The sequence below is a fragment of the Thermobia domestica genome, chromosome 3, assembly GCF_964235325.1.
Source record: "Thermobia domestica chromosome 3, izTheDome1.hap1.1, whole genome shotgun sequence".
NCBI lineage: Eukaryota > Metazoa > Arthropoda > Insecta > Zygentoma > Lepismatidae > Thermobia > Thermobia domestica.
In genome coordinates this window covers 318,837,157-318,845,149 of record NC_137456.1, presented here as the reverse complement: position 1 = coordinate 318,845,149, position 7,993 = coordinate 318,837,157, and positions in this window count along the sequence as shown.

The following is a 7,993-nucleotide window of genomic DNA, read 5'->3' as shown; positions in this document are numbered from 1 at the left end:
TCTCAGGCAGAATGTGGGTAGTTGTATTCATATGAAATGTTATTTCTAACTATTGTTATTAATAAGTGTTTCGTGATCTTTGGTGCAACTGAATGTATTACAATATTCGGACAAATGAATGTGATATTGTTTTTCGGGATCCATGGTAAATGATTATCTTACAATCAAAATAATTCAACACAGTCTCGGTATCCTTGGAAAATGCAATCCTTGTTGCTTTAACACTTACACTAGATGCAACGAACTCTGAATACCAATACTACTACATATTTTCGTTTTCGATTCTTCTTCTGTAACTTTAGCAACCACTATAAACCAGCCGGAACATTTTATTTGCACCTCGTTATATACCATGTTTCTATACAACCATATATTTTAAACATGTATAATGACCTATTCTTAACGATTGTATAACTTTCTTTTATGTTAACACAATACTGCCTCAATAAAAAGAAAGAGTTTGCAGTTGGTTGTGCCTTTATTGGTACATTTTTTTGCGTTTGGTATGAGTTTTGAATCATTGATATATTTCTAATACAATTATGAAAATAATGAAGGAAAACACTTAAATATTTAGACATAATCATAAATATTTAGACATATTTGCAGTCATATTTGACATTATAAGGTTGATATTCATCACTTCGAGTGTAATTAAAGTTATGTAATTATGTTATCCAACAAGAACTCCAAACAAGATATTAAACTAAAATTATACACGATAGTCTAAGGAGAAAGATAGCAGCTTACATCTGGTAAAAGTAACTCAATATGGCGTAGGTATTAGTAATTGGAAGTTTATAACATTTTATGTCCAGAACGTGTCTTACACTTATTGACACGAAATGAAGTTCTCAAACCTTTTATAATTATCATTAACCATCAGTTTATTGTATCACAAACAAGATGTTACTTGATTATATTAACGACGTAAGAACAAAGCAAAGGCGAAAAGGCTGAAAAAACAAAATCTTGAAAAGTTTACAATTGTATCTTTTACCAAAGTCGCATAGCACACCTATGATTAAGAGAAAGAAACTTCGACCTCAGAAGGCAACGTTCCGTGAAGCACAATGCTGAATTCTAGTGTTACTTACAAGTAAAGGACCATATGGTTGTCGCGCAAATCAGATGCAGACATACGCCATCTGATTGAGCATGAAAAGATATGGAGAACACAGAAATTTAAGGTGCTAAGGGCCATAGGGAGCGGAGTGAGGGAAGAGGAAACATTGAATGTCGGCAAAATTGAAGAAAGTCAGGAATGACGGGAAAAGTTAATTTCTTGCAAACAGGGAAAGAAAGTCAACCAAAAGAAAGAAACTAAACATAAGAAGGGCATCAAGGACGAAGAAAGATCATAATCGGGGTTTTCACCCGGACCACAGTGTTGCCAGCGTTGCATAACATTGATATGGAAAATATAGCACAGTATAGCAATTCATGCACTAGGAAAAATATTAGTAACACAAAAGACAATTGAAAAGACACTGTACACGTGCGTAAAAAGGTTTAACGCAGTCGTGAGTGAATATTACACCCACGTGAATACAAATGGAGGAAAATAGAGAATAGTATACTCCATTTGGAGTTTAATTGCAGTTGACGTGAAGATCACGAATGAATGCGTGGTCAACACACAAACATTTTTCGCAGTGAGCACAGCGGATGAAAGCAAGCTGGTCACACGCGTCTCTGCAGCATTCCTCTGTGAGTCCTTTTTCAAAGCAATATGCGGAAGGTGTTTAAAACTGTCCAGGATGTTCATTGGAGTAGCCACATTTCAAAAACGCAAACGTCAAAACCTGCCTTCGGGCAGAACACCGATCATCATCATGGAACGATGCTCCCAAACACTTCGTTTCTGTGTTATCATGTGTACCCCCTTCACTTTCATATCTATATTTGTTCTCCCTCATGTACATTATTCACTCATGGCTATCGTTAAACCTTTTTACGCACGTGTACAGAGTCTTTTCAATTGTCTTTTGTGTTACTAATATTTTTCCTAGTGCATGAATTGGTATACTGTGCTATATTTTCCATATCAATGTTGTGCAACGCTAGCAACACTGTGGTCCGGATGGCAACCCTGATTATGATCTTTCTTCGTCCTTGATGCCCTTGTTATGTTTAGTTTCTTTCTTTTGGTTGACTTTCTTTCCCTGTTTGCAAGAAATTAACTTTTCCCGTCATTCCTGACTTTCTTCAATTTTGCCGACATTCAATGTTTCCTCTTCCCTCACTCCGCTCCCTATGGCCCTTAGCACCTTAAATTTATGTGTTCTCCATATCTTTTCATGCTCAATCAGATGGCGTATGTCTGCATCTGATTTGCGCGACAACCATATGGTCCCTTACCTGTTAGATACATGTGGTTATTACTTCCACCCAGCTTGCGCCAAGTGGACTTTGTGATGGACCTACACCGGACTCTCACTTTTTGCGTTACACAATTTCATTCATTCCTCATCATCACCGTCTTCTTTAGCCAAGCTGACTTAACTCAGGGACGTAAATCTTAAATATTTATATTTATTTCGTTTCATGTGTTTGTATGTATAAACTAATCTCTTATATTATGTTCAAATAAACCGTTCTGAGTGCCGATCAGTACATAATGAATACAAATCAATGAAAATTGGTGAATACATAAGAATATACCTAGATTTTACGAATTCCATCTTGCTAGAAAGTTATGTAAGGGGCCATCACATCCGAGGCACACATTAACACTGACACAAACAACTAAAAGCAATATGGTATTTCTTATATCTGATCGATGAACGGCTGTATGTAAAACCGTAGGGGAAACTAAGTGTTCATATAGTAATATTGAGTAAATATTGTCGATGATTTTCACATGAAAAAATGTCATTAAGATTTGTGCCATTGAAGTTGTTTATTGATCTGAAGAGTCGAGGAATGATATGTTTACAGGATCGTTTGGCTATTATAAAACGTAATCGTAATACGTTTTGAAAGCAGTCACATGTTTTGTATGAAACTTGGATCCATCTTTTCGATCCCGAGACGAAGCGTTAGTCTATCCAGATTAAACCTATACTTTCTCCGTAGCACAAAACAGGGAGAAGTTTGTGTCATCAATCTTCTAAAATATAAAAGTAATTCTAATCATTGTATGTTTTAAACATTGACATATCATGCCTGATCTATACAACTTGACATTAGTCTGAAAATATCGCTAAATCATCAAGAAAACACGAGTAAAAGTGTCCGGCAACTTCTCATTTATCAGTCAGCTTTAGTTCAATCTCCGCAAGTCAAGAATTTTAATGAGCACTATTTATAAAGCTAGAATTAAAATATTCAATCACCATTATTATTCACAAGACTTCACATCTAAAAATTCTTCAGTTTTCCCGCTGAAGAATAACCTTCTGAGGGAAATGTTTCTTATGATCATAACTATTTATACAACCTTCGTTAAAGTCTTTATTAAGGACATGAAATGTTAATATAATGAATTCTAAGTGTATTGATTTCCAAGGTTTACGGTGGTAAGTAATATGACAATAATAATAATCTGTCTTTTCCTCCATATTCTTTAGGTTTGACCCAATCTTGTAGTTCTAGAAATACAACTTTTATTTGCAACATATTGTATACATTTGAAAATAGCATCAAAAACAAGTAAATTTAATGTTTGTTAAATTGATGGCGCTAAAGTTTAGCTAGTTAAATTGTGTTTCATATTAGCGTATTATGTCAATAGATCCTGTAGATCCATGATTTAAGTTAGCTTCCAGTGCAGTAGAACTATATGTTACACGTTGATCTAAATCCTAATTTGGGATTCAAAATACTCATGGTAGTGTTTTGTAAACAAACAAAATTGGGTCTAGGTCGAAACCCCAACAGCCAAAACTCCTACAATCAAGAAATGTCAAAAGGCCCACACGATCGGTCATAACTCTTACACAAATGGACAAATCTCCCAAACGCACGAATGGTCAGAACCCCCACAGCCAAAACTCCCACACGGTCATAACTCCCACACAAATGGACATAACAGCCGCACATAGCATCGGTCATAATCCCCACATAAGTGGACAAAACTCCCACACAAGTGGTCAAAACTCTCACATGCAGAAATTGGCACAACTGCCAAACAAATGGAGAAAAACCCACATAATCGGGCAAATCCTCCACACTCTGAAATATTCGTGATTGCACGTTTTGTAAATTTCACACGCTGAAAATAATAAAAAAGTCCAAAAATCGCTTCTGATCCAAAATGGACAAGGTGATAAGTGGTCAAATACCCCACACGTCGAAACGGTCATAACTCCCACATAAAGGGACAAAACTCCCACTCGTAGAAACGTTCATAACGCAAACATAAATGGACAAAACCCTACACGTCGAAAGGGTCATAACTCCCACACAAATGGACAAATCCTCCACACGTCGAAATGGCAATAACTCCCACACAAATGCACAAAAACCAACCAAACATTGAAACGGTCATAACTCCCACACAAATGGACAAATCGCACGCAGTTCGAAACGGTCAGAACTCCGACACAAATTGACTAAAACCCACATGTCGAAACGGTCATAATTCCCACACAAATGGACTAAAACCCAAAATGTACGAACGGTCATAACTTCCACACAAATGGACAAAAATCTTACACTGTTATAAATGGACATCAGATTCTTATGCTTTAAAATTCGTGAAATATGCATGCAACTCAGTTTTCAAAGGTGTTAAATTATGCATTTAATATGCACTAACAATGCAATAAAAGAGCGCATTTTTAAAATTGAGTAGCAAAATTGAGACGAAGTTTTATAGGTGAAATATAAAATAGAAAGTGTACTTTAATTGTTACTTTTCAGGGACTTCTCCTCAGAATTTACTTTTATGGTAGTAACAGTTTATTTATTCCTAATTTGATAAAAAACATTCAAATTATTAGATTAAAATAAACTCAGTGATATGAGAACACGATCTGTAGTTTTTCTTCATAATTGTATTTTAGAGTTCATTTAGTTTACACGAAATGATAGGAGTAGTAAGGGACTGACCTGATCTAAAGCTTGATTATCCAATTTGGGGCCACCATGGACCATAGTGAATGAATCAGGGATGCTTTGGCCCAGGATTGCGTCAACTCTTGAAATTTAGATTTTGCTTATTCAGGGGCCATGCACGCTGGTGCGAATGAGTCAGAGGTACCTTGGCCCTGCTATGACGTCATTGAATTGGGAGTTTTGGATCAGATGTTATGATGATTCTTTAATAATTACTAAAAATATGGTCTTGATGATTCATTACGTTATGAAATAGTACAGGTTTATGAACGATTTTTATTTTTCGTTCCCTTTTATGGCATAAAATTGGGATATTGTCATATCTTTGATGAGATGGACTAACACTGGGGCAAATAAAATCTTTAGTTTTACGTCCCACGGTTAGCCGGTTAGGCTAAAGGAGCTGGTGACGATGAAAAATGGATGAAAGTGTGGGAGAAAATTGGAGTATCCTGAGCATAATGTTTCCCACCACAAAACTATTTTCGCGGGGTTTGAACCAGGGACCACATACAGCAGAGGTGAACGCTCTACCACAAAGCTACCGCACCTCTACTGGTATGAATGAAGTAGAGGTATTTGGTTCGAGCTAATATGTCCCTTTGACGTCACTGAACTAGTATTTTTAGCTTGGAGCATATGATGGCTTTTTCGTTCCCTTTTATGGGTATAAAATTACAAAAACAAGGCTTGATCTCTTTCTTGATGACCTATTACATTATGGATTAGTAGACCCATAATAGTATAAATTACAATAAGTATTAATATGAATCTCCAAAACTTTGGAGCTCCTTCGTGGCTATCCGGTTAGCGTATGCCCCTTTAACTTGGGAGACCAGGGTTCGATTCCCGGAAGGAGCTCATGCGGTTCGGATTTCACGTTAATTCGTAGGTTCTATTTTCACTGCTGAACGGTATAACCGCCACCAGGTTATAGAAGTAATTTTTGTGGACGCCCTGTATATTTCGTGAAGACCGTGATTATTATTTTCGATTTATACTTTATTCTGCAACGCACATAAGTTCTTTCTTCGGTGGGAATTGCTTCTTTCCCACACAGTTGGACAAAGAAGTCTTTCATCATTTTTTCATATATATATTTAAAACATTGTTTTTGCTGAGAACATTTCAGTTAGTGACTAACCATTTCAGTGTTTCTCCCTGACTTATTATATGCACAGTGTATATTCTGCAGTTATTTGGAACAGAATTAATTGCTTAATTTAATCACTTATGGAAACATTACAATAGATTAGAGAAATACGGGCTGACCAGATGTTTCAGTGGCCAAAGTGGCACTAGCCTCACAGTTTTCGCAGTTCGTTATCTGTACTTTCTCACGCCAGTGTTATCGCCGTGTCTAGTGCATTATAGGCAGTTGGCTAGAATTAACATAAATTCTTTTCCGTATTCTGTTTATATGTGCGTACAGGTGAGTTAACTAAGTGATTTTTGAAATGAACTGCCAACCTTTTTTAGTTGAACATCGCAACCAGTACCTTAAGCTTGGGTGCTCGAGGAGTTCGACTCCGGTGTTGTACGCAGGCACCAGGCACGTTGCGTTGGGAATCAATCATTAAATTGTGTTAAGGGGCACAAGTTATTAGCCGGTGAAGGACGTTTTCGTACGGCTAGCCCCAACTACTGAAGTCCCAGGTTCACAAACCTAGTGTGCTAAAAAGTTATATACGCGCCCCCCCCCCACATCAGTATTCCACTGTGGAGACCTTTTTGTTTGTTTGCTGAAGATTCACCTTTACGCTGCAGGACTGTTCAGCATAACAACTGGATTCATCGTGGGACGATCGAGACAACTTTTCCTCAGTGCTAATCCCCCAAGTGTGTCAATGTTGTGAGAGAAGCATTTGTAGTGATATCTGAATCATAATCATATATATATAAAGGGATATATATATATATATATATATATATATATATATATATATATATATATATATATATATATATAAGGGCAAAGCGTGATTTCAGCTACTAAAATTGTTATCTTCAGTGTTCAGTGTTGTGTCGATTCCTCTTCGCTATTTTTTAATACTAAAGTGTTCCAATAAATAAGTATAGTGTTATTTAATCCAGTGTGTTTTCGTTGTTTGTATGAGTGATGTTTGTGTGCGTTATGGTCTGGATGACCGTCTGATCGTCTGAGGTTTTCGAGACGAAACACCCGAACCTCTCGGCGCCTAATGCTCATACAAACCTTTTCTTGGAGAGGTCCTTCATCGTTCCGTCGAGGTAAGTTAAGGTATCAGGAAGATACTTATTGGTAGTACCACGAGCCGCGAACAGCGACCAGATTACACTGGGCAGGTTACAAATAAATGCCGCCCGAACAGCGACACCAACTTAGAGCAGTTACAACGGGACGTTAAATTTAAAATCAACTTAACTTGAAAACTTTGGGAGGAATACTTGATTTTTGGTTGTTATCCGTTTGATGAGATGGACTAACACCGGTGCAAATGAAATCTTTTCTTTTACGTCCCACAATTATGCCGGTTGGGCTAAAGAAGACGGTGACGATGTGAAATGAATGAAAGTATTGGAGAAAATTGGAGTATCCTGAGCATAATGTTGCCCACCACAAAATTATTTTTGCGGAGTTTAAACCAGGACCCCATACAGCAGAGGTGAACGCTCTCTCACTGAGCCACGGCGTTCTCTACTGGTGCGAATGAATTAGAGGTATTTGGTTCCTGCTAATATGTTTGTATGACGTTACTGAACATGGATTTTTAGATAGGAGGTTATGATCCCTTGTTTCGTTTCTTTTTATGGGTATAATATTACCAAAACAAGGTTTGATCTCTTTCTTGATGACCTATTATATTATGAACTAATAGAACAAGTAATAGTATAAGTTAGTATTAGTATTAATATGAATCTCGAGAACTTTGGAGTTCCTTAGTGGCTAACC